This window comes from Pinus tabuliformis, chromosome 3_1 (genome assembly GCF_031772625.1).
Source record: "Pinus tabuliformis cultivar Carrire ecotype Pingquan chromosome 3_1, CPIR1, whole genome shotgun sequence".
In the NCBI taxonomy this organism is placed as follows: domain Eukaryota; kingdom Viridiplantae; phylum Streptophyta; class Pinopsida; order Pinales; family Pinaceae; genus Pinus; species Pinus tabuliformis.
This window is the reverse complement of record NC_142301.1, coordinates 271,376,464-271,404,117: the sequence shown is the minus strand read 5'-3', so window position 1 is coordinate 271,404,117 and position 27,654 is coordinate 271,376,464. Positions and strand designations below refer to the sequence as shown.

Genomic DNA, 27,654 nt, shown 5'->3' with positions numbered 1-27,654 from the left:
AAGAAAGGACATGGATGTTAGGGGAGCTAGCTCTAGCGGATCCTGATATGCTTACATTAATTGTATTCAACACTTCGGATATACTCTTCTTGTACAATTTCTTCCAGTTCCACTCTCCACTCTTATGGTTCAGACTTCAGACTTTTAGTTTGGATCAGTACTTTGCATTCTCCATCTCGCTTTATATAGGAGCCATTGTAGTGTTCTCACATTGTATCGGCAGTATTGTACTCGAGAGTCCTATTGACCTACTTTTGTGGTCATTATTTGGACATTAATAAAAAAACATTTAACTTAAGTTATCTACTGTACAAGGATTGCCAAAAGTCCTTTTAGTCTTTTACTTCTTTTTGCTTGTAATTATAGTTCGTATGGGACAAGCTTCTTAAAATGAAGCTGACCTAACAGGGATGATAAACTGAAAAATTATAAAAACTTGCAAAAAGGGGATAAAAAGCATTGTAGTAGAAAAATACTCAAATTCAGAGGAACTAGAATAAAATCGATGTAATTGTCAAATAATAGAGACCTGGCAGATGAGCAAAGCAATGTATTATGTTCCTATGGCACTTGTAAGCTGAAACATACTCCTTGAGTCAACAACAAGTGTGTTGATGGACTAGCAAACGGAGAAGTAAGGCTACATCCACAAGTCTTATGGTAAGGGACATACAGTAAGGAAGAAATGAAGAGATAACATTGGACTATAATATTTAACTGCTATAAAAATTTATAGTAATAAGTATGAAATAGTTGCAAGAACAAGGAGATTAGCCGAAGTGATTGCTTTACTAATTCACCATGAATTTCACACAATAAAAAGAAAAAATGAGGAACTGAGAGTAGGTATAAAGAATATCCTATTGGGCAAAGCTATACTGAATTTTCTCTGCACGAGTGTGTAGGAAAACCAATCTTGCCTTGTCAACAACAGAGCATGCATAGGGGACACAAATATCATGGAATGAGGGAGCACCCACAGAAATAGGCATAAAAATATCTAAAATTGGACTAAGAAGAATACTCATACTAAATCAAATAGAAGCAGGAAAATGTGAAACAGGTGGAGAGTACTGTGAGGCAGGGATTGTATATGTATTATGGACATTATCCACGGTGATACTGATTCCTGAATAACCAGAGGAATGTAATTTATAATCCTGAAGACCAAAAGTTTAAACTGGAAAGCAATTTCCAAAACCACAATACCTACATTATCCTTTTTATGCAAGAGCTTGCATCAAGGACCAGTCTTGAAAAAATCTTCTCACCAAATCAGCAAGGTGAATGTGAGAGTTTGACTCGGATCTAGCAAAAAATCCAGAGGAATGTAATTTATAATGCTGAAGACTGTAAAGTTAAAACTGGAAAGCAATTTCCAAAACCACAATACCTACATTATCCTTTTTACAAGAGCTTGCATCAAGGAACAGTGTTGAAAAATTCAGCCCACTAAATCAGCAAGGTGAGCGTGAGAGTTTGACTCGGATCTAGCAAAAAGTTGCTAGACATGGAAAAACAACCAGAAATGACTTTTTAGTTGTTTGTTTATACACTGACAACAGGCAAGTCTTTCCCTCAGGCTTGTGAGCAGGTCAGAATTTGACCAACAAGTGCTCGTGAGTTTAACTGTTTAACTTTGCTGCCAGCAAGTTTTACTCATCAATGGTGAGTCGAACTTTGAGGCGCATCTTAATAGCTCTGTTTTAAGGCCAGGCTGTGTTTGACAGACATGTAAGATTTAAACACTGCAAGTTCTAAAACGATGTCAAGGACCCACAACTTGGAAGGCCAGAAACATGCCCATCAAGCCAGTGAAGTGTACTAGTATTGATGTAAAGATATTTGTAACTTCTGTAAGTTAGATAAGATAAATGATAACGTTGAAGGTACCCTCAACATGATTGAACTCTGAGAAATTATAGAAGGAATCTCAACTGAAGTTTCAAAGCCAGATATCCCTGGCATGGGTAAATATATGGGGATGCTGTAATCACCAGCATTTCCATTATCGCTATAAAATTTTGTATAACTGACGCAGATTATTAATTCCAAACAGAAGAAGATAGTGCTCTTAACAAGCAAAAACAAAGCTTTACACTGCATGTCACTACAGATTAAGTAACCATACATAATACACACAGAGATAAATAAAAATGAAGGTCATTTCACCCACCCCAACTTATTTACTCTTAGTTTAAGATTCCATTAAGTTTAAATTCAAATGAGTTTGACTATTAATGATAGTGTTTGACAATATCTTCCAAGTACTTTTTTCTATTTTCAGAGATTTCATTTTGCTTCACTCTAAAACATATGCAACACTTAATTTATAAAAACAATGGAAACTTGTCGAAAATTCTACATGATTTATATTTGTTTCAATTGCATTCAATGTTAAAATGATTCTGTTAATAATCCCTAGCACAATACTTTAAGGTGAAAATGAAAGAGGTAGCAAACAACAAGAGAAAGAAAGATATGAAGAAAAGGGGAGCGTCAGGCTGTTTAAACCCTACGACCTTTAATATGTCTCATGTCACAAGTTACTGTCTATCCTTTCACTCGCCTGGTTTGTTCTGGCCCTCAGTAGCCACACTTTCCTGCCCATAGAGTCTTATTGAACCAATAATGGCTTGAAAGGAACCCAAGCCTTCATTTATTTCTATTGCTTCTGCTTATATTTCTACTGTTTGTTACCGTTGTTACTTCTTCACTTTCCATGAGAAAGCACACTCAGCAACAACACAGTTGACCTCCCAACCCACCAACCTTATTGAACCAATAATGGCTCAACAGGAAACCAAGCCTTCACTTATTTCTATTACCTCTGCTTATATTTCTACTGTTTTCTACTGTTTTTTACTGTTGTTACTGCTTCACTTTCCGTAAGAGAAAACAGTTGGCCTCCCAGCCCACCAACCAGGCCTTTGAACAATAATGTTCCTATGCTGGCCCTAACAATCTCAAAGTTGAGAAGTCATGGCAACATGAGAACAATGTCTGGGAAATCAATGCTCCAGAACCTGAGCCACCTATCAACGCATGGGGAAGTGTTAGCGCAGAAATATACACTATAGGTAGATAAATGACTCCATAAATCTTCATTGAGATATCAGTACTAACATATAGAAAAAATTTACCCTACTTGTCACCAGCAATATCTCCTCTCCATTTCAGTGGTGCTTTTCAAACCTCAGGGTGGAGGTCATCCCTGTTGAAAAATGTAACTAGTGTCTGTCTTCATAATTGTACTTGAGTCATGATGTATTATATTTATCAAAAGAAAGAAAAAGAAATTGTATTATTAAAGAAATTGACTTATTAAAGCATGGGTTTCATGCTTGGGTCAATTGGTTTTAGGTCAAAGCCTCCATTGAAGGCTTCTAGGGTTTATGTCAAGTGTCTGTGTCCATGTCATATTGTAAAAGACCCTTCTTGGGATTTACTTGACAAGAAAGAAAATTATTTTAATGTAAATTAGGTCTTCTAGGCCTCCTCCACCAAGTCGGCCTCAAGGATGGACAATTCGGCCTCATTAGAAGAATTTGAATACCTAGAAGGACTACATATAAGCAGCAACTCAACTCATTTGAAAGGTATCACTCATCAAGTTCAAACTGCAACTTTTGGGCAAGAAAAGGGTGTGAAATTCAAGGGAGAAGAAGGAAGACTCTAGCAAAGAAGGAGGAGGTTATCATCTTGCAAAAGAAACCAAAATTTCTCTCTCCTATCTACACAAGCGAAGTTCTGGAGTCCTGTTGGAGGGCCAAAATTCTGTAGTAGCTAGGAGGCCGAAATTATGAAGCAGAGAAAGCAAAGTTCAAAGAAAATGAAATCTTGGCCATGAACCTAATAGTGGATGGAGTAAAGCACTGCCTCATTCCATACATATCCAACATAGATTCCGCTCAAAAAATGTATGAGGCTCTCTCCAAATTATTCACCATCCAGAACATTGGTCAAATAGCAAGCCTCAAGAATGAATTAAGAATTATCACGATGATGAAAGACGATACTATGGCATCCTACTTTATAAGGATATCTAGAATCAAAGATGAACTCCAAGCAATAGATGAAATTGTACCAGAAAAAGAGCTCATAATTATTGCTCTTCTAGGTCTACCAAAATCTTGGAGTGCTTTTGCATCAGGAATCAACAATTGGAAGGATACTCCAACATTTGAACAAATGTGGAATGCATGCAATCAAGAAGAAGCACAAATATCATTAGTAAACAACAAGGAGGATGAAGAAGAGAACATCTCAAATGCCTATTTCATTCATCACAAGAAGAAGGGAACCTTCAAGAAGTTCAAAGGACCAAAGAAGAAAGTAGACCTATCAAAGATTGAATGCTACAATTGCCATAAGATGGGTCATTATAAAAATCAATCTCCGGAGAATCCAAGGAATGGGAAGAGAGAAAGAGAACATGCGAATATTGTCAATGAAGCTCCACCTAAGAAGAGACAAACTAAAGAATCGGAAGTCAAGGACTTATACTACGAAATCCCCTCCCTTATCCCTCTTAGTCTTCTATTTTTAAGTTTTGAATTGGTTTCCTTTATGTTTTGATTTCTAGAACTCATAGATCTAACATGTCTTGTTAGGAATTCTTGAATTGTTTTGATAAAATTGTAGGTGTCCCTCCAAAAGATTGAATTAAGAGGGAGCCTCCACCATTTTACCAAAAGATAAGTATTATGTTCTTTGTTTTCATCTTTTCATGTTTTGTTTCCTCCTAACATCAAGATTTGTTTGTATTGTATGCTAATAACCTTTTTTTTCGTGGTAGGAAAGGTTGCAGAATACACAAAAGTTATGGAGAAGACTTCAAAGGACTTGAAGCATGGAAGAAGTTCTATTACAAAAGAAGTCCTTCAGAATTGATGTCTTTCAAGGTTTGTTAAGAAACAACTTAACGTATGTCTTAGACTATAAGCTTTGTCATAAAATTCCTTTTTTTAAATTGCTTTACATTACTGACATCGTTATCTCTAGGGTTTTGAATCACAAAGATTCTTGTGAGTGGTGATTAATCATTAGATTGAATCTACCCTCATTAGATTATCATTCTTATGGATCCCTAAAAAGGCTTATTGTAAAACCCTAACCTAAGGGTATGTCAATATTTAGGAAACCCTAGTCTACTTAGCGTTATTGATGAAATCTACAAAACCTATTCATTTTATGTTTAAGATTTTGGTATTTTTATGATATAAACCCTAGTCCTTTAGGGTTTGTAGTTAATGTCCATATTAAAACTCGAGATCTTAAGGGTTTGGTAAATTAAGGCTTATGGGCAAAACCCTTGTAATATCTATTACAAAGTCCTAAGAATGAAACCCTAGGTGTGTATTCGTCCAATCGAAACCCTAGACTGGAGAAAATTGTTGTATATCTAACTTCAATGTATTAATGTTTGTGTCTTGGGTTTACCTAGTAGATATTGATGTGAAATACTAATGCATCCTAGATATGTATATGTGAGTATGATAACCTAAATACCCATGTTTTAGTCTGTGAATTCTAGGGTTTATAAGAAAACCCTAGTAGAGATTGATATTCTAGGATGATGATATTATTTCCAAATTATTGATATGATTTAGTTTTGATGATAAAATCTATGGTTTGCAACTAACCCTGGTAGAACTCTGACATGTAAAAGCAGTGTTAAAATCTTAGATGTATAGTAAGCTTGTTATTTGATTGAATTGTTGATATCTAAAGCTTTGTGTCTCAAAGATGGAGTATAGGGTTTATGACAAAAAACTAGCAAGCAGTTGGAGTCGAGTATGTAAAAAGATGTGTCTCTTGCTGATTATGAACCTAACTAAGTTTAGGTGTTTGATGTCTAAAGTCTAAATGCTTCCATTATAGTACCATGATTTTGATATAGTTAACTTAATGCTTTTGTATGTTTTTTGTTGTACTTGCTATTAAAGTTTTGCAGGTACATAATCTTCAAGATGTTGAAGATGTTTGTAAGTGAAGATAACTTGACAATATTGATAAGCACAATGAAGGATGTTATGATGATCAAGATAACCTTGATACCATAAGAAGGAATAGAAGCCATGAAAGGTTCTCCGATGCTATAGAAGAAGGAAGTGTTTGATCTCCCTAAGTTATGAGGGAGCATGGTTAGAAGAAAAGAGTACATCCCACCAGTTAAGAGGGAGGGCATATTATGATAGTCATGATACCTTGAAGAAGAAATCGAAGAATGAATGAAAATACTACAATGTATTAAGGATGTATTGGTGTTGCTGAATAAATGAAAGAAGAAAAGCTTATGACTAGTTGCATATGAATAACTTGATATAAATGGCATCAAGATGATTGAGGACCCCAAAGGTTAGTGTTTACCTGTATGTATATTTGAAAGTTTATTATTGATTGGGGTTGTGTTTGTACAAGTAAATCTCTCCATAAGAAGAATGAACACTTTAGAAGCATGCTTGGACAAATGGATATATCTAGCTTAATAGGGAGAGTTGAAGCACCTAATGGTGGATGCTTGGGCGGACATCTCATCGGCCTATGTGTTGATGTCTAGATCCCGAAAAGAAAGGGTGGCGTTGGTCATGGAACTTTGACCTTGGATACACACCTATCCCTGGGTTGATGGTTAGCAAATAAGCCTAATGGTACCTAGAGTGGTTGAAAGCTTGAGTCCATCTTAGTCCCACCCGAATAGAATACCCTGGTCAGGTATATAGTCCACAAAACTGAGTGTGCTAGAACCCTTCGTAGTTCATTTTGAGATATTCCATGTACCTCTATATATATGTAATTATGAATACCTCCCTAGTTATAAGGGAGTGTTGAAAAATGTAACTAGTGTCTGTCTTCATAATTGTACTTGAGTCATGATGTATTATATTTATCAGAAGAAAGAAAAAGAAATTGTATTATTAAAGAAATTGACTTATTAAAGCATGGGTTTCGTGCTTGGGTCAATTGTTTTTAGGTCAAAGCCTCCATTGAAGGCTTCTAGCATTTATGTCAAGTGTCCTTGTCCATGTCATATTGTAAAAGACCCTTCTTGGAATTTATTTGACAAGAAAGTAAATTATTTTAATGTAAATTAGGGGTCTTATAGGCCTCCTCCACCAAGTCGGCCTCAAGGAAGGACAAGTCGGCTTCATTAGAAGAACTAGATCACCTAGAAGGACTATGTATAAGTAGCAACTCAACTCATTTGAAGGATACCACTCCTCAAGTTTGAACTGCAACTTTTGGGCAAGAAAAGGGTGTGAAATTCAAGGGACAAGAAGGAAGAGTCTAGCAAAGAAGGAGGAGGTTATCATCTTGCAAAAGAAACCAAAATTTCTCTCTCCTATCCACACATGCGAAGTTTTAGAGCGTTGTTGGAGGGCCGAAATTCTATAGTAGCTGGGAGGCCGAAATTCTGAAGCTAGGCTGATTCTGGTGAAGCTAGGGCCGAAATTTCTGGATATTTGTTGGGTTGAAGCTGTTGGACAAGAAGAGACTATTGAAGTGTGTTGAATCATATTGAAAGGCTGACTTGGCAAAGGAGGAAGGTTTTTGGGTCTAAGGTCTTGGCCTATCTCATTTGAATCTACTGAAGGAAGACTTTTTGACGAGGTTTCCCCTATATAGGGGTTTTAGCCCTAGCTAAGAGCCTACATCTGGTGTACTTGATATTCTTGTTTTGTTCTTGGTAATTACTTGATGAAACTAAGATAAAAGAAGAACATAAGAAAGATAATAAGAACTCAAAGAAATCACAAGCAATTATTAACAAGAGAAAATATTTCTGCCTTTCTGATTCTCAAGCAGTCCCTAGTTGTTCATGTACTGAAATTACCCTGTAAATATGTGCAATAAACATGTAAAAGCGGCACAAGAAATAATCTTGGCATTCAATCAATCAACCAAAGATACGATGAGAAAAACTTGTGAAATAATTTGGCAGAAAATTAGTATTTGCAGTAGTGAAGGATGATAACGATAATGAAATAGAAAAGCACTTCAAGTGGTAAATATTACCAAAATAATGGCCCAAAATAACTTCTAGGTTGCTACATAGAAAATAAAAAATGTACCAACAAGTTCCAATAACTGGAGAACTTCATGGTCAAACTTTACTCTGCATTAATCAGACAGTTGATTGTGCCATACAGACACATGCAAAACCGATCCAGTTATATCCCCTGCACAGAATCGATTCATACTATTCATAACTTTAGCGGGCTCCTTCTAACATAGTTAAGGTCAGGATGTCAATCGTTTTACAAAATCAAAGGACAACAAGACTTAAAAAAAAATTCTAATACATGTGAAGCTTTATCACATTCTTCCAAATAAACCTAAGTTGCACGAAACGTCAAAACGTCATATATATATATATATATATATATATATATATATAGGTGATTAACACATTATCTTGCAAGAAAAAAAGGGAAATAGGACCCATAGATGACACTTTCAAAGGAAAACCAAGTCTATATTAACTCTCATAGATGATGACATGATGGTCGAGTTTCGGAGTTTCGAGTACTGGTACGTTCTGAAATGTCGGGTTCATAGAAGTTTCGTGCAACATAGAAACAAACAGTGTCAACCACTTACAACATGTACAAGATATTTACAAACTTGACTACGACCATCATGCATGGGGATAAGCTCAGACCACTATGGATTCTTACATCCTAATAACAATGAAGTTCACCATCAAAATTGTATGAGTCTTGAGGTTGGGAATCACCCGTTCTTAAAATATTGTCTTCATACACACTGACCATATCTTTGTCAATGAATACCACTATGACATATACAGTATGATGGCGTGCATTAACTATTAATCATATCTGCAAAGTTCTTCTTCCAACCATGACATTGTGATGGTAGATTGTTAGTTTATGTAGCTCGGATAGGTGTTCTACTCTCAAATGGTGTCTATGACACTAAGGAACACAGTGGACTAATTTTCTCCAATACCAAGAAAAAGGTTTCTAAGGAAAAGTACCTTAGTTAGGATTAATTAAGACAGTTTATTAATTTTCCTAAGTCTAACTTAGGGAGATTAATTGAGGAAAATCGATTTTCCTCTAGTGACTTCTAGAAAATTCATTTGATGGGGTCATGTTAAAATTGGCAACTAGGGCCAAATTCCACATTGGGACAGCTCATATGACAGAGATGATTATTGCATTGAATTCCTATTTTCGAGAGGTCCAAGATTGATATAAAGTTCATCTCATTCGGACAAGTAGAAGTGAAATTTTGAATTTATTCTCTCTCATGAACAAATTGTTAAGCTTGACCTTAGCTTAATGTCGGCTCAAGAAGCCCAATAGATGTGTTCTTTCACCCTCAACGAATCGTATAAATAGGAGTGACCTCTCACTTCATTTGGACATCACTCACTTATCAATTCTTCTCTCTCCTAATCAGATTGGTTCGTACAACTTGGGGATCATCTCTCTCCCACACACGTGTGGATGAAGGACGAATTTTGTGGGACAGATTGCAGAGCGAAAATTTCCGAGTTTCAGGACAACATTGACCAGCATTAAGCGAATGGATATTGACCAAGTTTGACTGCGATTTTTAGGGCAGTGTTAACTTTTGTAGCATCAGATGTGTTCTAGCCACGAAATTTTGTGGAGAGATTAGAATAATTGAGATCTCCAAAACCCAACAATTGTTTCTAGAAATTCTGCCTAGAAATGACTTAATTAGATTATTAGTCATTTTTTAAATATTTCCCAAGTCGAAACTTAGGGAATATGACTAATTAATCAGACTTAATTAAGTCATGGTGAGAATGTTCTAGAAAAGTACATGGATCGATTTCTAGTTAATCATAGCCATCAATTAAGATTTAATCGTGGTCGTTGAAGTCTCAACAGAGGATTATAAGAAGAAGTCGATGGGGCTTGGAGAAGACACACCAAATCAGTTGAGCATTTGATTTTGTTGGGGAATCAATCCCCAGATTAGCAACATTCAATTGTTGGAGGTGATTCAGTGAGATCGAACCAGTGAGAGAGGGGCAAAGATAGTGAGGCCGAAGAAAGCTTTTCTAGTTCCAGCGAGTACATTGCAAAGAGGCAGTCATTGTCACAGAGATGCAGTACAGAGCCCTCTTGGGGAGATTTCCGTTTTGCTTAGGAGAAGGAGAAATTCAGAGCTAGAAGTTGGGCAGAGTGTCCGGAGGCAAAGAGTATCAGTTTCCCAGACAACAGTTGGCGAGACAGTGAGAGGAGATGCAGTTTCAAGCTTGTGGGACGCAATAACTGCATAGGTTGATGCAATAACTGCACAGAGGCAGCAAGTAGCGGCTCAATTAGAGTTGAGGTCAATGTTGGATCGCCTGCCGAGTGAGAAATTTTTCTCACTAGTTATTATTGTCAGTTATTTCTCTGTTTAGATTGCTGGTTTAATCATTCGTAGATTGTACTCAGATTTCACTACTACATAATATCAAAACCCTCAGTTGCTGCATCGGTTTTCGCAAGTTGGGTTTTTCCGGCAACCTGGTCCAAAAATAACGGCGTAATATTGTGTGCATCTGTTTCTTCCAGGGTTTTTTTTCTTCTGCAGTATTTGTTTTGTGAAGGTTGCAATGTCTTTAATTCGATATTTATCGTAGCACAAATATAGTAAATTGTTTAATTGAATTAACAATTAGAAGAATTAACATCAGTTGCTACAATAGGATTCGAGGTTAGCCGAATTTTCACATGGTATCTGAGCGAGGTTGTAAGTCGGAGAGCTCAATAGCAGAAGGGAAGAGGAATTTTGTAGCTTTGCGTAAATAGCAGTTCGAAACCCTCAAAGGCAACACAATTTCTTGGCCAGGAGGGTCAATTTCTTGAGGAAAAATCGATTTCTCTGAGAGAGCGATAGAGAAATCGGGTTTCTCCAGTTCGAGGATTACCAGAGGCCGGGGGGCAGCCAGTATTTTCCTTGCAGAGCAGATCTCTCGCTGGAGATCAAGGTGTAAAAATTTCTGTTTTCCCACCCCGTTTTCAGTTTCACCTTATTTCTACCATGTAGTTAAATGCCCTTTCCCATAACCATACATTTAACAAGCGGAAAAAATAAATATTGCTGAAAACACAAATTCTGGAAATTTTACAGAATGCTGGAAATTGCAGAAATAAAAATCAACAGTAATAAACAGCCATTAAAACACATTTAAACACTGAGATTTTTGGTCAACTTGACCCTGGAAAAACCCCCTACAACTCTTGGGGAAAACCAGTTCGAGAGCTCTTCTTTATTTCTGAAAATGCCTTTTTCACAGTGAGAAATATTCAGCAAAAAATCAGCAAGCAAATTTACAACTTATCTCTTTTCCCATGCCTCACAGCAAACTGGAAATTACAGCAAACATGACAGCAATAAATGTTGTACGGCCTCCTCGATTTTCGTGCCCACTTTCAGCATTAAATGCTGTTGTACGGCCAGCATTAAATGCATTGTACGGACTGCAATAAATGCGTTGTACGGCCCTCGTTTTGCATGCAGAAAAATCAGCAAACTGCTCCTCGATTTTTGTGCAAACCACTCCTCGAAAATCGTGCCAAAATCTGTCTTTCACTGTGTGTTGAACCAGCTGTACAAATCTGCTCAACTGCTGCCTTGGAATGTGTGCCAAGCTGCTGTCTCCTTCTCCTCCCTGCTCAGAAATCTCCCTTGCTCTCTTGCTCTCCTTCTCCCAATCTGCTCATGAAAGAATGAATGACCTTTTCCTCCTTTTCCTCCTTTAATCTAACCCCAAGTGACTTTTGGGTGATCCCTAAATCCAATGGCTGAAATAGATTGAGATCTAAAGCTGAGATTAAATGCTCATTTAAATCTCACTTTTTATTTTTTAATTCACCCCACTTTAATAAAGACCCACTTAGTCATTTATTTCCAAAGTCACTTTTCCTTTCTAATTTTTTCATTTGACTTTATAAAAGTCACTTTAAAATTAGACTTCATAACTTTATCACTTAAAGTCACTTTTAAATTAGATTTAACTTTATAAAAATTATAAAGTTACTTTAGGAGAAAAATTAAATTCTTTTGGACACTTTTTCCTAGGCCAAAGATAAAAGCCTTAGGGAACCACCTGTCCTCTGGTACCAAATTTCAACACTCCCTCTTATCGAGGAAGGTGTTCCTCACCACACCCATTTTGTCTCTGAAGTAGACATGCTTGCCCCGTGGTAAGGCTTTGGTAAGAATATCTGCAACCTGCTCATCAGTGGAAATATACTCAAGCTTCACAGCTCCCTTCTGAACATAGTCTCTGATGAAATGATATCTGATCCCGATATGCTTTGACCTGTCATGAAATACTGGATTCTCCGTGAGTTTAATGCAACTCTGATTATCACAGTAAATCACTGAAGGTCTCAACGGCTGACCAAATAAGCCAAACAACATCTTGCGAAGCCAGATAGCCTCACAACTAGCTAAACTGGCTGCCATATACTTTGCTTCCGCTGAACTCAGTGCTACTGACTGTTGCTTCCGGCTGAACCATGACACTACTGCTAAACCCAACCCAAAACAGCACCCTGAAGTGCTCTTCCTATCAGAAGCACAACCTGCCCAATTAGAATCAGTGTATCCTGCCAATCTCACTCCATCTCCCTACCTGTAGTCTAGACCATATTCCACTGTCCCCTGCAGGTACCGCAAAATGTGTTTTGCAGCCACCCAGTGAACCTTCCTAGGCTCACACATAAACTGACTCATCGTGTTGACTGCAAAACAGATATCTGGTCTAGTGTTGACCAAATACATCAAGGAACCAATCAGCGGCCTGTACAATGTGGGATCCACCAACTCAGAATCTGAAGCATGAAGCTTCTTCCAGTTGGTGATCATCGGTGTCGACATGGGTCTACAATCCTCCATGTGGAATCTGCTAAGGATGTCCACAATATACTTCCCCTACCCCAAGAAGAAATGCCCCTCCTCCTGCCACACCTCCAAGCCCAAAAAGTAATGCATCAAGCCGATGTCCTTCATCTCAAACTTCGTCGCAAGATCTCTCTTGCAGTGCTCTATGAGTCTCTCTGCACCTGTAATGACCAAGTCATCCACATACAGCACCAGAATGAGAGGCTCCTCACCAATCACAATAAAGTAAAGGTTCGGATCTGCCTCACTCTTTGTGAAACCCATCCCCTGCATCTATCCTGGAGTACCAAGCTCTAGGAGCTTGCTTCAGGCCATAAAGGGCCTTCTTCAGTCTGCACACATGGGACTCCTTCCCATGCACCTCAAAGCCCTGTGGCTGCTCAATGTACACCTCCTCCTGTATGAAGCCATTGAGAAATGCGGTCTTCACATCCATCTGGTGGATCTTCCAACCCATCTCTGTTGCTATCGATATAATGGAGCGGATCGAAGTATATCGAGCCACGGGAGCGAAGGTCTCCTCATAATCAACTCCCTCTACCTGGGAGAACCCTCTAGCCACAAACCTCGCTTTGAATTTCTCAATGCTACCATCTGCAGCATGCTTTACCTTGTAAAGCCATCTGGAAGTAACCACGGATTTGCCCTCAGGCCTCGGCACCACCTCCCAAACATCATTCTTCATGATAGAAGAATACTCCTCCTGCATGGCCTCTCTCCAGACCTGCTGGCTAGCTGCCTCCTCATAGCTAGAAGGCTCAGAGTCAAGGATGCTGGTAACCATCGCCATATAGCTACAAAACCTCTCAGGTGGTCTACTCTCTCTGATCGGCCTCTTCGGCTCAACAACAGATGTGGCATCTCTCAAGGTGTCCTGAAGCCACTTGGGCTTTCTCTTCCCTAAGCATGCTTCTCCCATAGGAGAATGAAACTCCTCCTCATCACCATCAGTAGCCTGAACTCCTGACTGTCTGCCTGCTGTCCTCCTGCCTGCACCTGAACCTGTAGAAACTGAGGTACCGTGTGAACTATCCATCAGTGGACTCCCTAGTGAACTGCTCTGTGAACTGCTCTGCATGCTGCCCGGAGCACCACCCCTCTGGCTCGGCGAGCCACTGCTCACTGACAGACCTGACATCCTCATAGATGTACCTCCAGATCCTCTTGATCCCTGCCCACTGGATCCCTGCGACTGACTCAACTGTTGCTGAGGGTCGTGACCTCCTAAAGGCCCTGTCCTCCTCGAACTTCACATCCCGTCTGACAACAACTCTCCTCTGTGCAGGAATGTAAATCCGAAAATCCTTTGAGGTCTCACTGTAGCCCACAAAAATACCCTTCTCTGCGGTGGGCTCTAGTTTGGTCCTCTTCTCCTTGGGTATATAGGAGTATGTAATGCATCCAAAGATATGAAGATGACCAATATCAAGCTTCTTCCCAGAGAAAGCCTCCTCCGGAGTCATGTGCCCCAAGGCACGATGCGGACTCCTGTTCTGCAAGTAAACAGCTGTGTTGCAGGCCTTTGCCCACAAGAACAATGGCAACCCCTGATCATGTAACATGGCTTTGGCAGCCCCTATGATGGATCTGTTCTTCCTCTCCGCAACCCCGTTCTGTTGGGGGTTGTAAGGAACAGTGAACTCCCTCCTAATGCCTGCCTCCGCACAATAATCAACAAACTCTCCAAGGGTGTACTCTCCTCCATTGTCCGACCTCAGGGACTTGATCTTCCGACCTGTCTGTGTCTCCACAAGAGCTCTGAACTCCTGAAACCGCTTGAAGACCTCACTCTTGGTCTTCAAGAAATAAATCCAGGTCCTCCTGGAGTGATCATCAATGAATAAAACATAGTACTCATATCCACTCAAGGAAACATGAGACATCCGACTGCTCACATCAGAATGAATCAAATCAAGTATCCCAGTCGCTCTGCTGTCACTGCTGGGAAAAGGGGATTTGGCAAACTTGCCCATCGCACAACCTCTGCAAGTATCAAAGTGATCAGTACTGAAATCTGGCACACCTGTAGTGATCTCCTGCAATGTCCTCAAGGCTCCATGATACATATGTCCCATCCTGCAGTGCCAAATCTCACACAGCTCAGAACTGCTAGCTCTGTTGTCGGTACTACTGCTCAATGCCAAAAGGGGCTGGAATGCAAACTTGTACACCTTTGCATGGCATACACCTATCACTCTAGCTGAATCAGCTGGAGTGCCCCTGGGATACATCAACACCTCTCCTCCCCTGAATAGTACCTCATATCCTCTGTCCTCCAAAGCTGAGACGGATATGAGGTTCTTCCTCATCCCTGGCACATAAAGAACATCTGACACTTTCAAGGGAGGTTTGGACTCCCTCTGAAATGTCAGTGTCCCCACCCCGACTGCTCTAACAACTCTGTCATCACCGAGTACTACCTCTATATCATTGCCACTCTCTGAAAGCTTTGAGAAGTACTCACGGACTCCTGTCATATGACGTGAATCCCCACTGTCCACATACCAGATACCTGAAGATGCTCCGCTAATCGAGGGAAAAGCATGCTCCCTCTGAACCTGTGTGGCAGGTGATCCTGCACTAGAGGACTCACATGTAGTGAACGAAAACTCCCGGTCAAAACGACCTGCAAAGTCCTCAATCTCTGCTGAAGCTGTCACGTCCTAGTTCTTCCCCTTCTTCTTCTTCTTCTCCGGATACACAACTGCATAGTGTCCCATCTTTTGACAATTCCAACACTTCACCTTGGAATAGTCCTTCTGTGTGTTACCATGTTTACCTTTACCTTTGCCTTTGCCCCCACCACTGCTTGTGGAAGCTTGCTTCTTCCCTTTGCCTTTCTTGCCTCCTACCACCAGCGCTACATCCTCATCCTGCTCAACTGGCTTGGCTACCCCAAGCTGACCTTTCCTGATCTCTGTCTGAATGTAATCATCCCAAAACCTCTCCAATGTGGGAAGGGTCTCACGTGCACAAACCCCATCAGCAAAGTTCAGCCATGAACGGGGGAGGCCATTCACTGCAATCCGCACCAAATCAGTGGGTGGAATGGCCTCTCCAATCGCTGCCAACTCATCTCTCACATTAGTAATCTTTGTGAGATATCCAGCTGCACTATCATTACCCATCTTAATGTTCTTCAGCTTCTCCTTCAAGACCATCTTTCGGTTCTCATTGGTACTCTGGTAGAGATTGGACAATGCTGTCCACATCTCATGGGCATTGCTCTTTCCTCTCACATGAGGAATGCAGTGGTCTTTGATTCCGTCTAGAATCAGCCTCTTACCCTTGTTGTTCTTTTTATTATAAGCAGCCAACTGAGTAGCATCAGTAGGCACAACAACAGGGTTCTGTGTGGTATGCACCATGATATCCCAGACTTCTACCTCCTCAAAGATACTCTGCATTCTCTCCTTCCAAACGATGTAATTTATATGCCCATCCAGCCTATCCTCCACCCTCAATCCCAATGACATCCTGTTGTCCTAAAACTGAAAAATAGCACTGTTGTAGTAAAGATAAAACTATTGTTTATGAAAAAATCAGCTTGCTAGAATTTTCTGAGTGAAAATAAGCATCTGTAATTTTTCCTTTTGCTGTCCCAAACTGCCCTTCAGCACTCAAGCTCTGATACCATGTAGAAATTTCTGTTTTCCCACCCCGGTTTTCAGTTTCACCTTATTTCTCCCATGTAGTTAAATGCCATTTCCCATAACCATACATTTAACAAGCTGAAAAAATAAATATTGCTGAAAACACAAATTCTGGAAATTTTACAGAATGTTGGAAATTGCAGAAATAAAAATCAGCAGTAATAAACAGCTATTAAAACACATTTAAACACTGAGATTTTTGGTCGACTTGACCCTGGAAAAACCCCCTACAACTCTTGGGGAAAACCAAGTTCGAGAGCTCTTCTTTATCTCTGAAAATCCCTTTTTCACAGTGAGAAATATTCAGCAAAAAATCAGCAAGCAAATTTACAACTTATCTCTTTTCCCATGCCTCACAGCAAACTGGAAATTACAGCAAATAGGACAGCAATAAATGTTGTACGGCCTCCTCAATTTTCGTGCCCACTTTCAGCATTAAATGTTGTTGTACGGCCAGCATTAAATGCGCTGAACCAGCTAAACCTTGATTTTTGTGCAAACCACTCCTCGAAAATCGTGCCAAAATCTGCCTTTCACTGTATGCTGAACCAACTGTACAAATCTGCTCAACTGCTGCCTTGGAATGTGTGCCAAGCTGCTGTCTCCTTCTCCTCCCTGCTCAGAAATCTCCCTTGCTCTCTTGCTCTCCTTCTCCCAATCTGCTCATGAAAGAATGAATGACCTTTTCCTCCTTTTCCTCCTTTAATCTAACCCCAAGTGGCTTTTGGGTGATCCAAGTGACTTTTGGGTGATCCTTAAATCCAATGGCTAAAATAGATTGAGATCTAAGGCTGAGATTAAATGCTCATTTAAATCTCACTTTTTATTTTTTAATTCACCCCACTTTAATAAAGACCCACTTAGTCATTTATTTCCAAAGTCACTTTTCCTTTCTAATTTTTTCATTGACTTTATAAAAGTCACTTTAAAATTAGAGTTAATAACTTTATCACTTAAAGTCACTTTTAAATTAGATTTAACTTTATAAAAATTATAAAGTTACTTTAGGAGAAAAATTAAATTCTTTTGGACACTTTTCCCTAGGCCAAAGATCAAAGCCTTAGGGAACCACCTGTCCTCTGGTACCAAATTTCAACACAGGGATGGGCTCATCAATGGAATCAAGAAAACCTCGGACTTCCACTTCCTATTCAAAGGAGAAGAGATCGAGATTGTCAGCACCTATACATATTTGGGAGTTCAGTTTTCAGGGCCTCACTTCAGCCTGCGGCCAGCCCTTCAGCCTCGGATCAACAAAGGGTATGGCTCCCTAGCCCTTCTGGAGAGGCAGTGTTTCCGGCACCATTTCCAGGACATCTCGTCCAAAATGAGCATCATGGACACTTTGATTTGCCCCACAATTCTTTACGGCTCAGAGATTTGGGTTCCCTCTCTCCTAGAGTCAGATTAGGCTTCAGCGAAGCGGGTCCAGACCCTCCTTTGCGCCATTTCATTAGGTGCAAGCAGACAGTTCCTCAACACATCGTTCTAGAAGAGTTTGGGGCTCAACTTTTCTGCCTAGAGGTGATATTCAGGTTAGTGTCGTTGCTGCACAGGCTCCAAGGCCTGGCAGATGCGAGGAAGGGTCGTGATAGATACCCATACTTAACATATTGCTCCTCGGAGAACATCGCCCGTATGTAGACAGGCCGATCCAAATGTTGGTACACCGGTGTGACAGAGCTTCTGGAGGCTTCAGTTATCCAGATTGACCATCTCCCTCCTTTTCAGTACTCTCTGAATGCTCCAGGCCACCTCCTTCCCAATCAGCAAGAGCTGAATAAAATCATTAAGGAGGATATTTACAGACAATACATTCAGACTACATGGACCAATCCTCCCAATGGGTTGCATCCAAAAATGGCCTTCTACATGGAGCATTGCCTGGAGATCAGGGATGGGCTCATCATCAGACCCCAGTACACGTTCCAGCATTGGATGCATGCCCTTAGAATCCCCCTCAGGCAGCTTAGAGTTGGGTCTCACAAACTCCGGGTGGAGATAGATCACCACATCGATAGAGCAGATAGGATTTGCCAGCTCTGTCACTTACAGGAGATAGAGACAGAGACACACTTCATCTTCGGATGCCCTGCTTACTACAAGATTCGAGGTCGTTTCCATTGTCTCTTTAGGTCTTCTCAGACTTTGACCAGCTTCCTCAGATATGTTGATCTGAGATGCCTTGCACTTTATCTCCAGGAGGCCTTCAGATTTCGGGCCCGTTTTCTTCAGCCCCCCACCAGATCGGACACCACGCAAAAGATCACAGACTTCTTTAGGGCGCTACCATTAGCGCGGGGCACCAAAAGAAACATTGACCGACCCACAGACACTGAGACCAGATCAATGCGGTCCCGGGGGGGCTGACCCACCAGACTGCACCAGCGCTCCAGGATTGGATCCACCCCTGGGAGGCGCCCTAGAACCTCCAAGCGACAGCAGCGACAGCCCAGTATGCCCACAGGACAGCAAACTTTGACAAACTTCTCTCAGTTTTCTTCTCTCGACCTCGGATGTTAGGAGTAGGAATTGGACAGGAGACTCCTTCCCTGCTTCTTGTTCTTCTCCTTCCTCTTCTTCTCCTTCTGTGCTTCATCGCAGTGCTTTGTTTCGAAACCGAGAGCATCTAGCTTCTACATTTACATTTACTTAGATTATAGATGTATTTTCTGGCTTTTTAAAGGAAATGTTAAAGGGCACTGTTTGGTCCACCGGCTTGGCATGATGTAATCATTGTAACCGACAGTCCCGTTGACCTATTATGGTCATTTGTTGGACATTAATAAAATTATCTTATCTTATCTTATCTTATCTATTTTGCAGCAGTTTCTAGTGAAAAATAGCATTAGGAGGAAGAAAGAGCACACACTGAGGGAAATTTTCCGCAGGGGACTTCTAGCTTCAAAAGTTCAATTTTCTCTTGCAGACCAGCAGATTTACTCACGCCAGCAAGGAGTGTGTAGAGCCTAGCAATAGTTGAGCAGAAGAGAAGAGGAGGATTTCGACTTATTTTGCTGACATGGCCACTGTTGGACTATGAGATCAAGACATGTTGAACGTTGCTTCCAACTATATCATCTGGAAGGCAAGGATGTCCTTCCTTCTAGATGAATATGGCCTAAAACCATTCATAGATGCAGTGGTAGTTAACCCCACAGATCCAGATCAGCTAAAGGAGTACAAAAAGGACATGGCAAGGGCGAAGAGATTGATCCTAGATGGTGTTCAGGATCATGTTGTATCGCGCATAGCGGCCAAGGGAATGGCCAAAGAGATGTGGGATACAATCCACGCTATACGAAGGCACTCCTGAGCAACGGAAGATGTACTTGTAGGAGAAGCTGAGATGCACCAGGATGCAGAAAGGGGAACGCATAGACCCCTTCCTCACCAGGGTTCAGGAGATTCGGGACCAGTTGTCAGTTGTTGGTGCAGTGCCTCAACCCACAGAGTCAGTGCGATTGGCACTAAATAGTGTCTCCGAGGAGTGGCAGGGATTCATCCAAAGCATTTTGGGCAGAGAAACCTTGCCAAGATGGGACAGGATGTGGGTCGATTTGTAGCAGGAGGAGTTGAGACGAGATCTAGTGAAGAACTCCATCAGTGGCAGCAACAGCGGGTCGAATCAAGTGAAGGAGGAGGAGAATGTGGCCCTTGCATTGAAGGGTCCCAGTCATGGACAGGGGGAGTAGCAAAAGAAGAAGGACCTGTCGAAGGTCAAGTGCTTCAGATGTTGTGAGCTTGGTTACTACAAGACCTAGTGTCCTCTCAGGAAGAAGGACAAGGAGGAGAAGCAAGACCAGCAAGAAGCATCAATAGAGATCGATAGGTTGTCCTCCAAGTTGGAGGAAGACTTCGCCATGTTTGCTAACATACCCCCAGGAGTCAAATGGGGTGACTTGGTATTGTAGCCTCGTAGTGCTACATGCGAAAATTTCTAACATAAAATTCTACTGCAGTCACTGATTTATTTCTCCTACTTATTTTCCACAATAAGTTATTTACAAAACCCTTCAATAAACATCAAAGTAAATTATGTTGCAGTTGTCACATAATAGCGTAGAGAAAAGAACAGTGAAATACAAGCACAAGATCAATCACATCAACACAGTTGTTTTTGGACAATAGTCCCCAAAAAAACCCAATGCGGGAAAACCGGTGCAGCAGATGAGGATTTATTTATTATTCTTCAACAACAATCTCTTTACAAGGAATGATTTGCAGAACATAGAGAAACCTTTGTGAAAACACCTGAGATCATTTTCCTCCACCCTTTGGAGAAATTCCGACACCCAAGACCCTCCAACCTCCATTGTGTCACCTTTGTGTCATCTCTGCGTGAGGACTGCGTCCCTTGTTGCGCTGCCTCTCTGAGCTATCCCTTTGTGTTGTCCCTCCGATGCATTGCGTCCCTCCTCCTCAGTGTCCGACTAATGCTGATACCCTCCTCTTCCTTCACCCTGCAACTCTCCCTCTGAAATTGAATTCTTACTTCTTGAGAATCGACTTCCCTCGAGTTACTAGATATTTCCCGGTGTATTTCCAAATGACTCAAAAGTCTTCATTTATACTTTTCCTGTTGATATATCAATGGTCGTGATCTAATCTCTAATCAACAGCTAAGAATAAATTAGACTTGATCCTCATCTCTTAGAAGCTTCTCACTCACATTTTCATTAATACCCATTAATATTTTAATTTTCCTAAGTTTAGACTTAGGAACCCCATTAAAAATATTAATTATTTTAATAAAATACAATTCGGGTGGAATTTCACCAAACGATTTCTGGGTCTTGGAGATCTCATGTGTTCTACCCCCTCCACAAAATTTCAGAGCTAGAACACATCCGATGCTACCCAAAAATCAATACTACAGATGGGCAGGATTCTTGAGGAGGCCCACCTCTTGAATCAACACCTTGCTACAAGGCCCACAGTATTTTAGTAGCAGAATGGATCAATCGCAGTAGATGTCGTTAGATGCCAGAGTGACAGATGCAGAGTCTAGTTGCATGTTAGATGTTGGGGAGCGCAATGCAAAGTTGGCAGCAGTGCAGTTGACACAGTGCAGAGTCAGTAGCAGCGCAGATACCTTAGCGACAGCGCAGATACTAGCAACAGTCAGAGACTCGGGTTACAGATGCATCATACTGATCACAGTTGATTCAGTATTTAGGATGTTGCAGTTGCAACAACAATAGATGGAGAGGGGGTTGCAATGCAAATGCAGTGTTGGCAACAGTTCAGCCGGGTCAGCAGCAGCACAAATGTAGCATATATCAAAGTTGCACAGTGGTTGGTGGGTAGTTGCAGCCAGACATCAGTAGCGTGACAGGAGATAATGCAGAGACAGGGGGTTGCTACAGGAGGCACCAACTCTATAACACATTCCTCGCTAAAAGGTAGTGTTAATTTTTGTAGCATCGGATGTGTTCTAGCCACGAAATTTTGTGGAGAGGCTAGAATACATGAGATCTCCAAAACCCCGAAATCATTTCTGGAAATTCTGCCTAGAAATTACTTAATTAGATTATTAGTCGTTTTCTAAATATTTCCCAAGTCTAAACTTAGGGAATATGACTAATTAATCAGAATTAATTAAGTCATGGTGAGAATGTTCTAGAAAAGTACATGGATCAATTTCTAGTTAATCATAGCCATCTATTAAGATTTAATCGTGGTCGTTGAAGTCTCAACGGAAGATTATAGGAAGAAGTTGATGGGGCTTGGAGAAGACACACCAAATCAGTTGAGCATTTGCTTTTGTTGGGAATCGATCTCCAGAGTAGCAACATTCAGTTGCCGGAGGTGATTCAGTGAGATCGAAGCAGTGAGAGGGGCAGAGATAGTGAGGTTGAAGGAAGCTTTTCCAGTTCCAGCGAGTACATTGCAGAGAGGCAGTGATTGTCACAGAGGCAGCACAGAGCCCTCTTGGGGAGATTTTCGTTTTGCTAAGGAGAAGGAGAAATTCTGAGCCAGAAGTTGGGCAGAGGGTCTGGAGGCAAAGAGTATCAGTTTCCCAAATAGTGAGAGGAGACGCAGTTCGGAGCTTGTGGGACGCAGTAACTACGTCCCAGGAAGTTGTGGACCAGCCACAAGCAGAGGAGCAGAGAGTGGAGACATCCACTCAAGCAGAGACATCCAGAGAAGGAAGGAAGCGAACCAGGGAAGCTGACAGATTATTGTTGGATGCTAGAGAGAATGTGGGAGCACCCACATCACAGTGCAAGCAGAGGAGGTCACCAGATCGGTACACTAGCTACATGGCTCTAACGAGCAAGCTTGTAGAGACAAAGACATCCTCATTCGAGCAACTAGTATGGGTTAATGCTATGGTACAGGAATATGATTCCATTGTCAGAAACAATGTTTGGGAAGTAGTCCCAAGACTAGCAGACAAATCAGTGGTTGGTTCGAAATGGCTTTACAAGGTAAAGCATGCAGCAAACGGGAGCATTGAGAAACACAAGGCCAGATTTGTGGACAAGGGGTTCTCTCAGGTGGAGGGAATTGACTATGAGGAGACCTTTGCTCCAGTAGGAAGGTACTCATCCATCAAGTCAATTTTAGCACTGTCAGCACATATGGGGTGGAAGATCCACCAAATGGATGTGAAAAAAGCATTCCTCAATGGAGTTATTGAGGAGGAGGTGTATATTAAGCAGCCAGAGGGGTTTGAGAGCTTTGACAGAGAGTCACATGTGTGCAGACTCAAACGAGCGTTGTATGGACTCAAGCAAACACCCCGTGCTTGGTATACCAGCATCGATAGCTATCTCACCGGTTTGGGCTTCACCAAAAGTGAAGCAAATGCAAACCTTTATCACTTGATCCTTACTGGTGATGAGCAACTAATCAGATCTTGCAAGGAGGACCTTGCAAGAGAGTTCTAGATGAAGGAGATGGGAAATTGTTTGTCTCTCAGGGCAAGTATGCCAACGAGATACTTCAGAGGTTCCACATGGACAAGTGCAAACCCATGGAGACTCCTCTAGCAGGAAACTAGAGGAAAGAGGATGCTACTTTAGGTGAAGTAGTGGAGGCTACCATTTACAGGTAGCTTGTGGGTTCACTTATTTATTTGGTGAACACACGACCAAGCATGTGTTATGCAATTAACCAACTTAGTCAAGCAATGGTTAAGCCAATCAAATTGTATTAGAAGGCAGCAAAGCATGTGTCGAGATACCTCAAGGGCACTGCTCAGTTTGGTCTTTGGTACAAACAGACAGAGGGAGTGAAGCTGCAAGGCTTCACAGATGCAAATTGGGCGGGGGAAGTTCATTAGACAGGAAGAGCGCGTCAGGGGAAATTTCAGTGCTAGGTCCGCAGCAATTTCTTGGTATAATAAGAAGCAGAGATCTGTGGCACTCAACTCAGCAGAAGAAGAGTACATGGCTACAAGTCAAGCAGCATGTGAGGCTATCTGGATGAAAAAGATTTTTGTTGGGTTATTTGGTCAGAAGATGGATCCTACAGTGTTTTACTATAACAATCAGATTTGTATCAAACTCTCTGAGAATCCAATGTTTCGTGATCGATCCAAGCATATCGACATCCAATATCACCATCTACGAGATTATGTGCAGAGGCGGATTATGTTGTTGTAGTACATTCCGACAGAGGAACAAGATGCAGATATTTTGACAAAGGCCTTGTCAAGAGGCAAATTCGAGTTCCATAGAAGCAGGATTGGGGAATCTGATAATCCCTTTCATGGTGAGAGGGAGTATTGAAAATGCACAAGAAAATCTTGTTTGGACTTTGCCTTGGTCAAATAAGATTAAAATTCGAATTTCTACTTCAGCAGAATACTTGGGAGGTAGTTAACTGAGGTGACATGGCTCTTGTCACTCAGTTAACTCAGTAAATTCAAGTTGGAGACACTTGAGTTCAGTTCCACATTGATTGCTAATTTGTAGCAATCTATTTCAGTTAATTTGAGTTATTGTTAGTTTAACTAGTTCTAACTGTCAGATGAACTAGTGGAGGTCAAGTTGTGGATGTGTAGCTTCAACCACACTCAGTGATCAACCAATTAACTGACTAATTAGCCCAAAATAATTGTTGCATGCAGATAATTCGAGTTACCTAGTTGAGATGGAGATTCCAAGGCAGTGTACTATCAGTGGTAGCATATTCCCATGTGTACAAGTGGTGCATGCAGTCAGAGATTGACTTAAGGCTATTGCGCAATTCCTTCGTGTGAAATTCCTAAAAAATAGGGGCAATTTCCCAAGGGAACAGCGCAAGGAAATAGGAGCTTGGGAAGGCTTGAAATTGGTTAAGTGTTGGGCCAAGTTCAGTCAGTCAAGAAGAGGGATAGACTATACACTTGCAAGGTGTGCTCAGGCTTGAGCAAGCATTGTATTTCTTCTCTATTCTTTGATTAATGCAATACAAATAGTAAGGGGTTTTGAGCAGTTGCTTTCCCCTAGATAAATCTTTGTGTATGTGTGATGTTTCCTTTTGCATGTCAATGATTCTTGTTTTAGATGGTGAATTAACTTCCGCAGATCAGTAGAGTAGCTTCAAGTCTTGTGATTTAGCAAATTTCATGAGCAGTATTGAAGCTACTGTTGACACCTAATCATCAAGATTGGGTGAATAAATACAATTGATGTAAATAAATAATAAGAAATATGAACAGTCATCGGGAGATGAAGTGAACAGTCTCCCTCACGTATATAATAAAGACCTACCTGAAGTAATAATATGAATTAATTTCGTGGAGTTACTACCTGCCCTGACATGGTATCAGAGCTCCCAAGTTCCTAAAATTAGTTGTAACTCCTTGTATCAGTTTTTTCTGGGCTCTCTGCCATAACCATTTTTTCTGCACCCTCTTCTCTGACCATTTTTATTCATATTCACCATACGCTACGCTGCTCACCTTCTGAAATACCTTCTGGACGTTGTCAGAGGCGTTGGAGGCAGGCAGAGAGAAGCGAGTGAGCGTTGATTCTGGTGGTTTCATGGAGATGAGGTGAGGTTAAGATAATGTTTGTGATTGATAGAATCGGATGGTCATGGCATGTGGGCGATGATAAGAGCTCTCGGGTTTACATTCAGATTGCCTTCTTTCCATATATCTGTTTACGCTGCTGGTATCATCGTTGATGTTCACGCTGCCCATACATTTACACTGCTCCGTATTACCTTGAGTTTATTCCATATATCTGTTTACGCTGCTGGTATCTGTTAACGCTGCCCATACATTTACTCAACTCCACAGCCGGTGCCTCACACAGGTCTCCCACTGCGCAGTAGAACCACACTCCAGCTACTGTTATGTTTTATGTTCTATCTCCCGCTATACTCTGCTACTGATCCCGCTCCACCTCTAATATAATGCCCCATATATTGAACGCTGGTATCAGTTCTTGTATCGGCCAGTGCTGCTATTAATTACATTATTTACATTAAGTCTGTTGAATGTTGCCTTAATACACAGTCTTGGTGTATTACAGTCTTGGTGTTGTACATTGAATGTTGCCCATATGTTGAACGCTGCCCATATATATTGAAGTCTGTTGTATTTACGTTGCCTTAATACACAGTCTTGGTGTTGTACATTGAATGATGCCCATATGTTGAACGCTGCCCATATATATATTGAAGTCTGTTGTATTTACGCTGCCTTAATACACAGTCTTGGTGTATTACATTGATCTCTGGTCCGACCATATATTGAACGCTGGTATCACCATATGCTGCCCCACTTGTGTATGCGTTGAAGTTTTTTTTGGCATATAAAAATCGTTGAATGCCATGTGTTGAATAGAGTTTTTTAAAACGAGGACGTGGGTCAAAGCACTGTGGCATGAAGTGTTGAATGCGCTGTATAGTTTTTTTTTGTGTATTGGAGCTGCTCCACAATATATTTAGGCTTAATTATATTAAGCAGAAGTTTTTTTGTTACAGTATGCATTCAATCATATCCATTGTGGGAATAGTTCTCACTGGCAAGGAGAACTATCATGAGTGGTCCCAGATGATAAAACGCACCCTCATTTTCAATGAGTTGTGGAAAGGAGTGTGCATTGGAGATGGAGACAAACAACCAGAAGAGCCTACATCAGACAAAGAGCTCACCATTTGGGAAAACAAGAACAGCAAAGCCTATGCATTAATTGCAGCATCTATAAGTGAAGAGGTGAGTCACCATATTACGCCATTTTCAACTGCTTTCGAACCCTTACAAAAGCTGAAAGAACTCTGTTGAAATTTGGTACCGGAGGACAGGTGGTTCCCTTAGGCTTTGATCTTTGGCCTAGGGAAAAGTGTCCAAAAGAATTTAATTTTTCTCCTAAAGTGACTTTATAATTTTATAAAGTTACATCTAATTTAAAAGTGACTTTAAGTGATAAAGTTACTAAATCTAATTTTAAAGTGACTTTTATAAAGTCAATGAAAAATTAGAAAGGAAAAGTGACTTTTGAAATAAATGACTAAGTGGGTCTTTATTAAAGTGGAGTGAATTAAAAAATAAAAAGTGAGATTTAAATGAGCATTTAATCTCAGCCATTGATCTAAATCTATTTCAGCCATTGGATTTAGAGATCACCCAAAAGTCACTTGGGTCACCCAAAAGTCATTTGGAGTTATATTAAGGGAGGAAAAGGAGGAAAAGATCACATTCGATTCAATTCTTTCATGAGCAGATTGGGAGAAGGAGAGCAAGAGGGCAAGAGAGAATTCTGAGCAGGGAGGAGAAGGAGACAGCAGCTTGGCACACATTCCAAGGCAGCAGTTGAACAGATTTGTACAGCTGATTCAGCACACAGTGAAAGGCAGATTTTGGCACGATTTTCGAGGAGAGGTTTGCACAAAAATCAAGGAGCAGTTTGTTGGTTTTTCTGCACGCAAAACGAGGGCCATACAGCAGCATTTAATGCTGAAAGTGGGCACGAAAATCGAGGAGACCATACAGCATTTATTGATGTCCTGTTTGCTGTAATTTCCAGTTTGTTGTGAAGCATGGGAAAAGAGATAAGTTGTAAATTTGCTTGCTGATTTTTTTGCTGAAAATTTCTCACTGTAAAAGGCAATTTTCAAAAATAAAGAAGAGCTCTCAAACTGGTTTTCCCCAAGAGTT

General features: G+C 40.8%; 1 protein-coding gene across 4 annotated transcripts in view; it reads right to left on the bottom strand.

The window, feature by feature from the left end:
• Positions 1–27,654, bottom strand: part of LOC149186835 (Polynucleotidyl transferase, ribonuclease H-like superfamily protein) — a 294,393-nt gene that overhangs the window by 230,348 nt on the left and 36,391 nt on the right. The window lies entirely within an intron of this gene.